Consider the following 15,222-nt stretch of genomic DNA (forward strand, 5'->3'; position numbering starts at 1 on the left):
CATTTAGTATAGGTAATAAAACGACTTAGCTTTATTCACATACTGGAGATCGATGTATCTCTGCTTACAAGATTGGGGTGAGCACAGTTGTCAAGAATCAGGAATAAAAAAAAGACTCCAAACTCCTACCTGTCTGTCTTTAGAGCTCTGCAGAAGTTGGGTGACTCTGCATAAAAAGTCAGTAGGCCCAAAAAGAGATATTAAAAGGCATTATTTGGGAAATCAGGAAGACATGGGAAAGGAGCTAGAAGAAGGAAGCTTGAAAAAAAAGGAGCTAAGAAAACGAGATGGAAACAAGAAAGTCAGCTAGTAAAAAGAGAGCTCAAAACAGGAAAAAGCACAAAAGGATATACCTTTAGCTCTGTCTGCGTAAATTGGCAATCAGCCAATAGGGAAGTTCCAGCTCTAAGGAAAAGAGGAAAATACCTGCATTCTGGCATGTAAGCAAAGGGGTCCTCTTCCTGACCCAGGTAGGGGAGGGAGACTGGAGACCTGCCTTCCTGCACATAGGACTTTAGACAATGGAGCCTCTTTCTCCTTATCAGGAAGGAATGTAAGGAATCTGTGTTTCACTCTGTCTTAACTCAGAATGCTATTCAGCGTTTTTTACAAACAGTATGCAGTTTAAAATGAAATAAATACACAGGAATACAATGTCATGCCTAGACAACTTACTAAACTAGGATACTGTACTAATAACATGGTACAACATTGCTAGTGTACAGATATATAGTAACATAGTAGATGACGGCAGAAAAAGACCTGCACGGTCCATTCAGTCTGCCCAACAAGATAAACTCATATGTGCTACTTTTTGTGTATACCTGACCTTGATTTGTATCTGCCATATTCAGGGCACAGACCACAGAAGTCTGCCCAGCACTAGCCCCGCCTCCCACCACCGGCTCTGCCACCCAATCTCGGCTAAGCTTCTGAGGATCCATTCCTTCTGAACAGGATTCCTTTATGTTTATCCCACGCATGTTTGAATTCCATTACCGTTTTCATCTCCATCACCTCCCACGGGAGGGCATTCCAAGCATCCACCACTCTCTCCGTGAAAAAATACTTCCTGACATTTTTCTTGAGTCTGCCCCCCCTTCAATCTCATTTCATGTCCTCTAGTTCTACCGCCTTCCCATCTTCAGAAAAGGTTTGTTTGCAGATTAATACCTTTCAAATATTTGAACGTCTGTATATATGTTTCTCCGAGGACAAGCAGGCTGCTTGTTCTCACGACTGGGTGACGTCCGCGGCAGCCCCCACCAACCGGAAAAAAGCTTCGCGGGCGGTCCGCACGCAGGGCACGGCCACCGCGCATGCGCGGCCGTCTTCCCGCTCGTGCGTGACCGTTCCCGCCAGTCTTTTCCTTTCCGCGCCTGAGGAGAGTCGTGCCGTCGCCGCTCTCCTTTTCGCAGCCCCGGAAAGACCGTCGCGTTTACGCGATTTCGTTTATTTTGTTTCGTCTAAGTGTTGCCGCGCGCTCCTCTAGTTTAAAAAAAAAAAAAAAGAGAGCACGCGCTCCTTTTCCCTCGTTTTCTAACGAGGGCGTTGCGTTGCGGCCTTGTGGCCGCCCGATCGATTTGTTTTTCGAGGTGTGATTTCCGCCACCATCGACGACTTTAACTTCGCCGACGCGATTTTTCCGTCGATGTCCTCGAAGGTCCCGAGTGGATTTAAGAAGTGTGGTCGGTGCGGCCGGCCGATCTCGCAGACCGACACCCACGCTTGGTGCCTCCAGTGCCTCGGGCCGGAGCACAATATCAAGTCGTGTTCTCTGTGTCTCGGTCTCCGGAAACGGACTCAGGTTGCGAGGCAAGTTCTGCGGGACCGTCTTTTTGGAACTTGCGCCGGCCCCTCGACGTCGACTTCGACGGCATCGGTATCGACGCCCGGTCCTTCGGTACCGGTATCGATGCCCGAAAAATCGGCACCGATGGCATCGACCCCAGGAGAACAGGTCCCGTCGGCCCGCCGGTCCTTCGGTGAGGGTAGAGGTGAGAGACCGCGTGGGCAGTCGGCCCCGGTCACTCCTTCGGCCCGTGGCCCTCGGGACCGAACCCTCTCTGACCCGGTTCCTCGGAACCGAGGGGGATCGACCTCCTCCTCCTCCATACCACCTGGCGCCGGTGACGGGCACCGTAAGAAGACAAAGAAGCACCGTCACCGGTCGCCCTCGACGCATCCGGCTCTCGGTACCGGAGAGGAGTCGACGCCGAAGCGTCCGCGTCGAGAGGAGAGGTCCCCCTCGGTGGTGGAGGTACCGCCACGTCAGGGTCCCAGCACTTCGGTGCAGTCTCCTGGACCCGAGCAGCTTCCGGCACCGATGCCTCTACCGGCCCCCACGCCTTTCCCGACAGCGGGCCTGGACGAGTGCCTCCGAGCCATCCTTCCAGGGATCCTGGAAGGGCTGATGCGCCAGGCTGTGCCGGCGCCGGGGGTGCTTGCGCCCTCGGCGCCGATGACTGTGGCGCCGGCGAGCTCTAGCCCGGTGCCGAGGCCGTCGACACCGTCGACGCTTGCGGCGCCGGTCTCGACCGCCACGCAGGTGAAGTCGACGTCGATGGAGGGAGCTTCGTCCCCGCCGGCGCGGGAGTCCACCGCTCGACGACACCGAGGCCCCGGTGCCTCGACGTCGAGCCGGGCCCGGTTCAGGACTCAGCTACATGAGCTTATGTCCGATACCGAGGAAGAGGCCTCGTGGGGGGAAGAGGAGGACCCCAGATATTTCTCCTCCGAGGAGTCTGCGGGTCTTCCCTCGGACCCCACGCCTTCACCAGAGAGGAAGCTCTCCCCTCCTGAGAGTCTCTCTTTTGCCTCCTTTGTGCGGGATATGTCTATTTGCATTCCCTTTCCCGTGGTCTCCGTGGATGAGCCGAGGGCTGAGATGCTCGAGGTCCTCGACTATCCATCACCACCTAGAGAGTCCACCACGGTGCCGCTGCACAATGTCCTCAAGGAGACACTGCTTCGGAACTAGATGCGACCATTATCTAATCCCACCATTCCCAAGAAAGCAGAGTCCCAGTACAGGATCCACTCAGACCCAGAGTTGATGCGGCCACAATTGCCCCATGACTCGGCGGTCGTGGATTCTGCTCTCAAGAGGGCACGGAGTTCGAGGGATACCGCCTCGGCGCCCCCGGGGCGGGAGTCTCGCACACTGGACTCGTTTGGGAGGAAGGCCTACCAATCCTCCATGCTCGTGACCCGCATCCAGTCATACCAGCTCTATACGAGCATCCACATGCGGAACAATGTGAAGCAGCTGGCGGACCTGGTCGATAAGCTCCCGCCAGAGCAGTCCAGGCCTTATCAGGAGGTGGTCAGGCAGCTGAAGGCGTGCAGAAAGTTCCTGTCCAGGGGTATCTATGACACCTGTGACGTGGCGTCTCGTGCTGCGGCCCAAGGTATAGTGATGCGCAGGCTCTCATGGCTGCGTGCCTCTGACCTGGACAACCGCACCCAGCAGAGATTGGCCGATGTCCCTTGCCGGGGGGATAACATTTTTGGTGAGAAGGTCGAGCAGCTGGTGGACCAACTGCATCAGCGGGAAACCGCCCTCGACAAGCTCTCCCACCGGGCGCCTTCAGCATCCACCTCAGCTGGTGGACGTTTTTCCCGGGCCCGGCAGGCTGTGCCCTACTCCTTTGCAAGGCGTAGGTACACCCAGCCGGCCCGAAGGCCTCATCAGGCACAGGGACAGCCCCAGCGCGCTCGTTCTCGTCAACAGCGTGCGCCTAAGCAGCCCCCTGCGCCTCCACAGCAAAAGCCGGGGACGGGCTTTTGACTGGATCCACGGGAACATAGCTGACCTCAAAGTGTCCATACCGGACGATCTGCCAGTCGGAGGGAGGTTAAAATTTTTTCACCAAAGGTGGCCTCTCATAACCTCCGACCAGTGGGTTCTCCAAATAGTGCGGTGCGGATACGCCCTGAATTTGGCCTCCCTGCCACCAAATTGTCCTCCGGGAGCTCAATCCTTCAGCTCCCATCACAAGCAGGTACTTGCAGAGGAACTCTCCGCCCTTCTCAGCGCCAATGCGGTCGAGCCCGTACCACCCGGGCAGGAAGGGCAGGGATTCTATTCCAGGTACTTCCTTGTGGAAAAGAAAACAGGGGGGATGCATCCCATCCTAGACCTGAGAGGCCTGAACAAATTCCTGGTCAAAGAAAAGTTCAGGATGCTTTCCTTGGGCACCCTTCTGCCAATGATTCAGAAAAACGATTGGCTATGTTCCCTGGATTTGAAGGATGCATACACTCACATCCCGATACTGCCAGCTCACAGACAGTATCTCAGATTCCGCCTGGGCGCACGGCACTTTCAGTATTGTGTGCTGCCCTTTGGGCTCGCCTCTGCCCCACGAGTGTTTACAAAGTGCCTCGTGGTGGTAGCGGCATACCTACGCAAGCTGGGAGTGCACGTGTTCCCATATCTCGACGATTGGCTGGTCAAGAACACCTCGGAGGCAGGAGCCCTCCGGTCCATGCAGTGCACTACTCAACTCCTGGAGCTGCTGGGGTTTGTGATAAATTACCCAAAGTCCCATCTCCAGCCAACTCAGTCTCTGGAATTCATAGGAGCTCTGCTGAATACCCAGACGGCTCAGGCCTTCCTTCCCGAAGCGAGGGCCAACAATCTCCTGTCCCTGGCTTCGCAGACCAGAGCGTCTCAGCAGGTCACAGCTCGGCAGATGTTGAGACTTCTGGGTCATATGGCCTCCACAGTCCATGTGACTCCCATGGCTCGTCTTCACATGAGATCTGCTCAATGGACCCTAGCTTCCCAGTGGTTTCAGGCCACCGGGAATCTAGAAGATGTCATCCGCCTCTCCACCAGTTGCCGCACTTCACTGCTCTGGTGGACCATCCGGACCAATTTGACCCTGGGACGTCCATTCTAAATTCCGCAGCCCACGAAAGTGCTGACGACGGATGCATCTCGCCTGGGGTGGGGAGCTCATGTCGATGGACTTCACACCCAGGGTCTGTGGTCCCTCCAGGAAAAGGATCTGCAGATCAACCTCCTGGAGCTCCGAGCAATCTGGAACGCACTGAAGGCTTTCAGAGATCGGCTGTCCTGCCAAATTATCCAAATTCGGACAGACAATCAGGTTGCAATATATTACACCAACAAGCAGGGGGGCACCGGATCTCGCCCCTTGTGTCAGGAAGCCATGGGCATGTGGTGCTGGGCTTGCCAGTTCGGCATGCTCCTCCAAGCCACGTACCTGGCAGGTGTAAACAACAGTCTGGCCGACAGACTGAGCAGAGTCATGCAACCGCACGAGTGGTCGCTCCATTCCAGAGTGGTACGCAAGATCTTCCGAGAGTGGGGCACCCCCTCGGTGGACCTTTTCGCCTCTCAGACCAACCACAAGCTGCCTCTGTTCTGTTCCAGACTACAGGCACACGGCAGGCTAGCGTCGGACGCCTTTCTCCTCCATTGGGGGACCGGCCTCCTGTATGCTTATCCTCTTATACCTTTGGTGGGGAAGACCTTACTGAAGCTCAAACAAGACCACGGCACCATGATTCTGATAGCGCCCTTTTGGCCCCGTCAGATCTGGTTCCCTCTTCTTCTGGAGTTGTCCTCCGAAGAACCGTGGAGATTGGAGTGTTTTCCGACTCTCATCTCACAGAACGACGGAGCGTTGCTGCACCCCAACCTTCAGTCCCTGGCTCTCACGGCCTGGATGTTGAGGGCGTAGACTTCACTGCGTTGGGTCTGTCTGAGGGTGTCTCCCGTGTCTTGCTTGCCTCTAGGAAGGATTCCACTAAAAAGAGTTACTTTTTCAAGTGGAGGAGGTTTGTCGTTTGGTGTGAGAGCAAGGCCCTAGAACCTCGTTCTTGCCCTGCACAGAACCTGCTTGAATACCTTCTGCACTTATCAGAGTCTGGCCTCAAGACCAACTCAGTAAGGAATCACCTTAGTGCGATTAGTGCTTACCATTATCGTGTGGAAGGTAAAGCCATCTCTGGAGAGCCTTTAGTCGTTCGATTCATGAGAGGCTTGCTTTTGTCAAAGCCCCCTATCAAGCCTCCTACAGTGTCATGGGATCTCAACGTCGTCCTCACCCAGCTGATGAAACCTCCTTTTGAGCCACTGAATACCTGCCATCTGAAGTACTTGACCTGGAAGGTCATTTTCTTGGTGGCAGTTACTTCAGCTCGTAGGGTCAGTGAGCTTCAAGCCCTAGTAGCTCATGCCCCATATACCAAATTTCATCACAACAGAGTAGTGCTCCGCACCCACCCAAAGTTCCTGCCGAAGGTGGTGTCGGAGTTCCATCTTAACCAGTCAATTGTCTTGCCAACATTCTTTCCCAGGCCGCATACCCGCCCTGCTGAACGTCAGTTGCACACATTGGACTGCAAGAGAGCATTGGCCTTCTACTTGGAGCGGACACAGCCCCACAGACAGTCCGCCCAATTGTTTGTTTCTTTCGACCCTAACAGGCTAGGGGTCGCTGTCGGGAAACGCACCATCTCCAATTGGCTAGCAGATTGCATTTCCTTCACTTACGCCCAGGCTGGGCTGGCTCTTGAGGGTCATGTCACGGCTCATAGTGTTAGAGCCATGGCAGCGTCAGTGGCCCACTTGAAGTCAGCCACTATTGAAGAGATTTGCAAGGCTGCGACGTGGTCATCTGTCCACACATTCACATCACATTACTGCCTCCAGCAGGATACCCGACGCGACAGTCGGTTCGGGCAGTCGGTGCTGCAGAATCTGTTTGGGGTGTAAATTCCAACTCCACCCTCCAGGACCCGAATTTATTCTGGTCAGGCTGCACTCTCAGTTAGTTGTTCTTCGTAGTCAATTCCTGTTATACCCTCGCCGTTGCGAGGTTCAATTGACCTAGGTTCTTGTTTTGAGTGAGCCTGAGAGCTAGGGATACCCCAGTCGTGAGAACAAGCAGCCTGCTTGTCCTCGGAGAAAGTGAATGATACATACCTGTAGCAGGTATTCTCCGAGGACAGCAGGCTGATTGTTCTCACCTACCCTCCCTCCTCCCCTTTGGAGTTGCGTTTTCATGGTGTTTCTTGCTTGTCATTCAACTGGCGGGAACGGTTACGCACGAGCGGGAAGACGGCCGCGCATGCGCGGTGGGCGTGCCCTGCGTGCGGACCGCCCGCGAAGCTTTTTTCCGGTTGGTGGGGGCTGCCGCGGACGTCACCCAGTCGTGAGAACAATCAGCCTGCTGTCCTCGGAGAACACCTGCTACAGGTATGTATCATTCACTATATGCAAGCTAAAAACAGGTAATTTGGTGTTACTTAGGTGATTACCTAACTTCCACAGAGTTTGCTGCAGTTCCCATCACTACATTAATCTAATATTGATTAGTAAAGGAAAAATTCAACTGTGGGGAAAACCAGGGTTCAAATCCTGCTGACACTCCTGGTGACCGTGAACAAGTCACTTTACATCCGTTGCTTCAGGTACAAATTTATTGTAAGCTCACTGGAACCAGGGAAGTGCCTTCTGTATCTGAATGAAACTCACCTTGAGCTTTCAATGAAAGGACGTGAGCTAAATCTAAGAATGAAATAATCATAATTTTTTGATATATGATGTCATCTAACAAATTTAAATCCTATATAGCTGTCAGACTTGCTTTCTTGGTATAATCCCACTATAATGGGATTATACCAATAAAGCTACTAGGGCAGTCCTTGAATCATCTTGAATATCAGGCCCACTGAGTTGTGAATAATGACATATTTCTTTTAACAGGAGCTGGTTAAGGTAGACATAGGAATGAAGACAGTGTAAAAACATTCCTGGTCATAACATCATGCTCATTATGTGGTTTATTGCTTTTACAGTTTATAATTTAGAAGTTCTTAATTTGTGCTTTGAAAACTTGCATTTCTAGATGACCCCACTATAATTAATGTAAGACTTCACACGAACATTCTGTCAATCATATAGGAAAAGACTTCAGATGCTCAGCCTAATAGACATTTTTCTTCAATACTGAGACACTCCCTCAGTCAGAAAAACCTCCCAACTTCATCTCTCAATTATTTGTTTTCTAATTATTGTTAATACTGCTATTTTTTTCTTCTTCAAATTTTGGTTTCTCCCACTACTATGAATTAGATACAGCTCCACTTTTTACAATTCACTTAGGCAGTGCATGAAACCAATTTGGCAACATAACTTCTGCTCAACAAAGTGCCTCCGTTTCACACACAGCTTCCTCAGGAGCTGTCAACCAACCACTGCCATTCTTTTCATGTTGTTTACTCCCTCTGGGGTGTCCATTCTGTAAATCATTGTGTCATCTGCAAAAAGGCAAATGTTTCCTCTTAACCCTTTGGCAATGCCGCTCACAAATGGAAATAGAAGCATTTACCATATGTAGATTGCATATAATCTGTATTTCCTAATTTGGAAAAGGAATACACAGATATGCAAACAAATTTCACTGATGGGTTTTCCACCAGTTCAGAGAGACAGATTTTAAAAAAGTATTTTTTTTAGACAAGGATTTTATACATGGGATTAAGAGGGGAATTCTATATATGGCGCCAAACATTAGGCAATAATTCAGTGACAAATATTTTTGTGCAAAAAGAAAAAGCATTCTAACAGATTCAAGGTGCCGAAAGGTCAAAAATGGCAGATCCACTCGAAAATACAAGTGCCCATTTATAAAATAATTCCTAAGTGTTTCTGTGCAGATCTGCAAAGAGGGCATTGCCATGAGAGGGGCAAGGGCAGTCCAGTGGAGTTCCCTTAAAATACACGCAGTCTTATAGAATTTGGGAGATCTGTGCCAACTTGTGTGCCAGGATTTATACCTGAGTTTCAGTTGGTCTAACTCCAGTTGAGCACAAATCTTGGCACTATGCGCTATTCTATTCTATAAAGGATGTCAATCCAAGAATGCCCGTTATATAATACCATTCAGCACTGGTTTGTTTTTGTTGAATATTGAGCACTGTTTATAAAATTTTTCTCTTAGAGTAAATTCTCTGAATTTGGCGGAGCCATTTGTAAAATAAGGGGGGAGGGGGACAGCACAACCCAGCTTGGCTGTGTCAATTCCAATTTCAATGACCTATTTTAAATGGGCCTTCAGGTCTCACTACCCATTGCTGACAAAGCTGATGTGGCTCACCTTGCTAATGCACACGCCTACCATCTTTTCCATTAAGAAATAATTCCTTAGATTACTCCCAAGTCTTACCGCCTTTCACAGAGCTGCCAAGGGGCCTGATTTTTGAAAGGGAGATTTTAGTACACACCTCAGTCACACTCACTCTGCCTCATGTCATCTTTTTCTTTTGATGTAGGCATAGGAAAAAAAAAAAAGATTTTAAATGCTCCCAGTTTTCAACCCAATTCATGTTTAATGTGGGATATAAATAAGTAAATAAATAGAAACTCTGAATGTTGGAACATCTGATTCTCATAACATAATGTCTGTTTTAGAGGCCATTTACCTTGAGAAAAAAAAGTCTCTGCACAAATATAACAGTGCTAGGGTGTGCCTATAACCAGCCCCTCCAAATGACACTCTGATTACACTTTCTAACAAATTACTACTGTACCTATGAAAAGTTATACCCTTATTATACTTCTATATCTATCTATCTATCTCTATATAGATAGATAGATAGGTAGGTAGATAGATAGATATCTCTATATATCTTATATATAGATATATAAATTTAAATTGTTTAAAGTGGCAAATAGCTTGCTGACGCCACGCTTGACAAATTCGGGGTAATGACATTTTATAAAATATTTCTCTGTTTATGTACAAGTCGAGAAAGGACTCGATTCTATTTCATCTGTTTTGAAACCTTAGCATAATTATTAATTACTACATTTACCTCACCTTTGCACTTTTTCCGCCGTCATTCTACTCTGTTTCTATATTGATTAATTCAGTCAACTGACTGAACACCGCTGCTTTTCCCGCCTTCCAACCTCGAGACCGCCCCTTCCGCCCACCCTCGCCTCATGCGTCTTCTGTTTCCCATGCGCCTGCCCTGCCGCGCTGACTCCGCTCCTTTCACAACAGCGAAGCGGTAGCTGCTGGGGATGGTAAATGGATAGGCAGCCTCTTTCTCCATACCCCTCCCATTCTCTCCCCTCTTACCCAGCATTCTTTGTCCTCCTGGGCTGGCCACTACTGTTTCTCCTGATGAATAGCAGCAACGCGGGAAAAAACAAATAGGAAATGTGGGGCCGCAGCCCTCAGGCATGCGCTGTCGGTTCTGCTGGTCCTCTGCCCCAGAATGGGAAGTTGATATCACCAGGGGCAGGGGACCGGCAGAGCTGACAGTGCATGCCTGAAGGCTGGAGCACCGTGCTTGGTGTTTGCTGTTTTGCCACCACTGCTGCTCTTCAGGAGGAGCTACAGCAGTGGTGTGGTGGTGCAGTGTCAGCACTGAGCGGAAGAATTTCCTGCCTTGGCAGGAGTGTGAGAGATGACCCGCCAAAGCAGGAGTCTCCCGCTCAATGCAGGAGACTAGGCAGGTCTGCTTTCATCTTCATCCTGTGCCCTTGGTTCCAAAGCTTATTTTCATTTCAAAGAGGCTCATCGCCTTTAAGTTTAATGCCATGAGCTCTGTCATATTCCCCCTCTCCTGCCTTTCTTCTAATGTTTGTATTTATCTTTGAATGTGAGATTGCAGTACATCTATAGTTGGATATATTGAGGGGCATTTTGAAAAGGGACGTCCATGTTTTGTTTTGGATGTCCTCGCAAAACGTCCCGATCTAGGGGCGGGGAAACCTGTATTTTCGAAACAAGATGGACGTCCATCTTTCATTTCGAAAATACCATCAGGGATGTCCAAATCCTTAAATTTGGTCATCCCTAGATTTGGTCATCCATCTCAGAAATGACCAAATACAAGCCATTTGGTCATGGGAGGAGCCAGCATTTGTAGTGCACTGGTCCACTTGACATGCCAGGACACCAACCAGGCACCCTAGGGGGCACTGCAGTGGACTTCATAAATTGCTCCCAGGTACATAGCTCCCTTACCTTGTGTGCTGAGCCCCCAAAACCCCCTACCCACAACTATACACCACTACCATAGCCCTTATGGGTGAAGGGGGGCACCTAGATGTGGGTACAGTGGGTTTCTGGTGGGTTTTGGAGGGCTCGCTATTTCCTCCACAAATGTAACAGGTAGGGGGGATGGGCCTGGGTCTGCCTGCCTGAAGTGCACTGCACCCACTAAAACTGCTCCAGGGACCTGCATACTGCTGTCATGGACCTCAGTATGACATCTGAGGCTGGCATGAAATATTTTGAAAGATATTTTTTGAGGGTGGGAGGGGGTTAGTGACCACTGGGGGAGTAAGGGGAGGTCATCCCCGATTCTCTCCGGTGGTCATCTGGCCAGTTCGGGCACCTTTTTGTGCCTTGGTCGTAAGAAAAACACAACCAGGTAAAGTCGTCCAAGTGTTCGTCAGGGACGTCCTTGTTTCTTTCGATTATGGGTCAAGGACGTCCAAGTGTTAGGCACGCCCAAGTCCCGCCTTTGCTAAGCCTCTGACACGGCCCATTGAACTTTAGCTGTCCCTGCGACAGAGTGCAGTTGGGGACGCCCAAAATTGGCTTTCAATTATACCGATTTGACGACCCTGGGAGAAGGACGTCCATCTTCCGATTTATGTCGAAAGATGGGCGTCCTCTTTCGAAAATGAGCCCAATTGTCTTATATTTTTAGAACACCATTGTATTTCTTTTTACCTTAATTGATATTGTTCTAGAATATACATAATCACTTTACACCCTATTAAGCCTGTTACAAATATGTGTATTGTGTATTTTGATACAAATTATAGCACATTCCTAAGATACAGAGAGTATATGGTTATGTATAGTTTGTTCCGGCCAGTACACACATGTATGTTCCGTTTTCTCTTACTACCCACATTTTATCATTTGTATTATTTTAAATTACATACATTTAGTATTTTTATTATTTATGTTGTTCCTTATTTTAAATATTTTATATTATTCCTTATTTTACATATTTTATATGTTTTGCATTTTTAACACTGATATTGTTTTACATGTTATTTTATATGTTTCTAGACTCCTGAGGCAGGCCTGTGGCCAAAACACAGATCTGTGCCGAGTCTGTAATAACATTTCTCAGTTTGATCCAACTGTCTTAGTCTCTGGAGTCATTGGTCCACTTCCCACTCTTGTTTGCTATTTGTTGGTTTCATGGGATTTTGTTGTTCATCCACCCAGGTGGATCATCTCCCCCCCCCCCCCCCCCTCTTTTCTTCCAAAGTATACTTATTGAGATCTTTAAATTGGTTCACATATGCTTTCAAGAACACACAATGGGCTCCTTTTACTAAGGTGTGCTAATGATTAGCATGTGCTAAATGCTAAGAAGCCCATAGGAATAAAATAGGCTTCTTAGCATTTAACATGCACTAATCATTAGCACACCTTAGTAAAAGGAGTCCGATGATATTGGAAAGCCGTTTCTAAAAATGTACTCAAAAATAACATTAAAACACTGCCAGCCCAGCAGTAGAGTGTTGTCTTTGATTAACCTGCTACAGAAAGAATTCACATGGTGTCCACACCCTAAAGCATGTTCAGTTTATTGGCATGACGGAAAATAAATCAATGAAATGAGTCACTAAAAAAATTAAGCAAGTCTTCAAGTTTACAGCTTTTATCTCTACCACACTGTCAGCCAAAACTACACTGAGAGTGTGGCAAAACAGGAGCTTTCATGCTTCTGATTTGTAATGCCTTATGACACTTTTTCCCTTTCATGGTATTTTCCCTGTTTGGCCAGCAGGTGGTGTCTGTCCTCTGCACTATAGCAGCACGGGTCTGTTCTCCTTTTAGCTTACTTTCCCCAAAGAAAAGAGGAAAATCCCCCAGAGGAAGAGTAATCTGCAATACCATTGGTCTAATACCCTTAGGGCTAATGCTCTGTACTCTGATTGGCCCTGAAACCCAAGGTCTAGCCCAGAAGGTGCTGTTGGAATTCTCCAGTCTCAGAGTGGAAGGGCGGAGGGGGTAGACCTCTGCTCTGAGACCCTGTTCAAATTCTGTGAGCAGTTACTTTTCCTGACATCCCCAGGTACTACTTAGGTAGTACAAAGTGTTTACTTAGCTTTAATATTGAGTCCTTGTTATTTTACCAGTTTCTGTTCGCTTTTTACCACTTTTACCGTTTACTGTTGTGATGTGATGTGACGTGACTTATTTCTTGTATCCCACTAACTCCCACTATCTAGTGGTTCAAAGTGGTTCACAAAAATAAATTTAAAATGAGAATTTAGAAACAAGCAACAAAAAATAGTGTTAAGTAACGTTTAAACCAGAAAAGGAAGTAACAAACGAAATGGGTCTCTTAATCTTAAGGTATCACAAGCCGAGGGAAAAGATATTAAATTAAAAACATATTCTGGAGATGTACCATCAAATATTTTTTACAAAGGCATACCAAAAACTGGCCTGTGGCAGTGTGGGCATGTGTTTTTGGCACACACTGGACCCTTATTGTACCATGTCTGGAAAAAAGGGATTTTTTTAAATAGGCCAAAAAATGGACGAGCGGCAAAATGAAAACCAGTGCACATCCATTTTCAGCCTGAGACCTTACCGCCACCCACTAACTTAGCGGTAAGGTCTCCTGTGCTACCTGGGTGGTAAGCGTGCAGCGTGCACCAACTGCCGTTTTCTGCCGGGTAGACGCCCCAAGGTAAAAAATAGAAAATATTTTCTACCGCATGTTTTCAGCACGCACCAAATTCAGAATTACCACCCGGGGCTTGTGGTAGCTGGGAGGTAATGCCAATTTGGCATGCATTGGATGCGAGTAGGCCCGTATGCGCCTTTGTAAAAGGGCCCCTAAGCAAGCTAACAAATAAAACTCTAACATGAATGGGAAGCCAGTGCAAAGTAGCAATAGCCAAAGAGGAGTAATCAAATTTCTTAAGACCCAAAATGAGTTTAGCAGCAGTATTTTGCAGTAATTATAATTTTAAATGTTATTTCACTGATATTGATGAGTAAAGAGCATTACAATAATCTAAATGTCTCATAATACAAGATTGTACCAAAATCCTGAATAGTGTATCTCACCAGCATTTGTCAATGCTAATTTGCATATTTTGGACAGGTTGCCATGCCCACTTCCAGTCCTGACAGCCAAACGTGAGAACACACCCAAGCCCTGCCCACACCCCACCCCTTCGATGAGCATCGGATGTGATGTCAGCCCTGCCCTTTTTACATAACCAGCCCCTAACCTCACTTAATTTGCATAAGCCTACTCCAAATGTCACCCCTTTTCACATAACCCCACCTGAAACTCCACCCCTTTTAGTGACATCAGAAGAAATTATGTCATAGCCACACCCCTTTTCCCCAAGATGGGGGCTACTATAGAGGTTGGATAAAACAGGAGCCAGAGTAGGCGGAGCTTCCCGCGGTTTTAGTACACCCAAAACAATAGCAAACGCTATTGAAAACAATAGCAAAAGATTAATACAAATAAGGTACTGCCTATGCGTGGTCCATCTGTAACAAGTCTAAAGCTGTTTCAGTTGGATAGGCAGTGTCTTAAAAGGCAGAAGAGACAAAAATATATATTTTTTACTTATTGGACAGCTTTTTAATTTATTTGAAAGTTTCCCATTTGTAGATTTAAATAACATGGAATAACAATTGAATATCACTAAAACAGCTTTAAAAATTATTGTAGCTGGTAGAAACAGCAATTATAAACTCTGTATTTTGTGCTAATTTTTCTACACTGTTCTATACAATACAGATGGCCAAATTTCAGTGAGGATATCCTGTTTCCTGATGGGTTGGTTCATCTTAACTGTTGTTGTAATCTGCCTTGGGAAGCCTGTGTTATAAAGACATGCAATATATTGAATTTAAATGAGCCATGGCCCTAGAGTCTCAAAGTCCACTTCAATCACCCAGTCCTTTTACTTTATATATCATCGCTCACTCTGGACACCAAGGGAAGCAATGGCCAGTGGTCAATCTCTGTCAGATCAATGCTGGTCATGCTGCAAAACAACTGGTACACTCTCCCATATGCTATTTGACTGTAGTTAGTAGTCTCCAACTTTTCTGGTCTGACGTTTGGAGTAAAATATCAGATATCCATCACTTGTCAACTACTATCTTTGAAACTCATTATTTGGAAATCACTCATCTTACCTGAACTAACTGAAGAATTAGA

The sequence above is a fragment of the Microcaecilia unicolor genome, chromosome 2, assembly GCF_901765095.1.
Source record: "Microcaecilia unicolor chromosome 2, aMicUni1.1, whole genome shotgun sequence".
NCBI classification, from domain to species: Eukaryota; Metazoa; Chordata; class Amphibia; order Gymnophiona; family Siphonopidae; genus Microcaecilia; species Microcaecilia unicolor.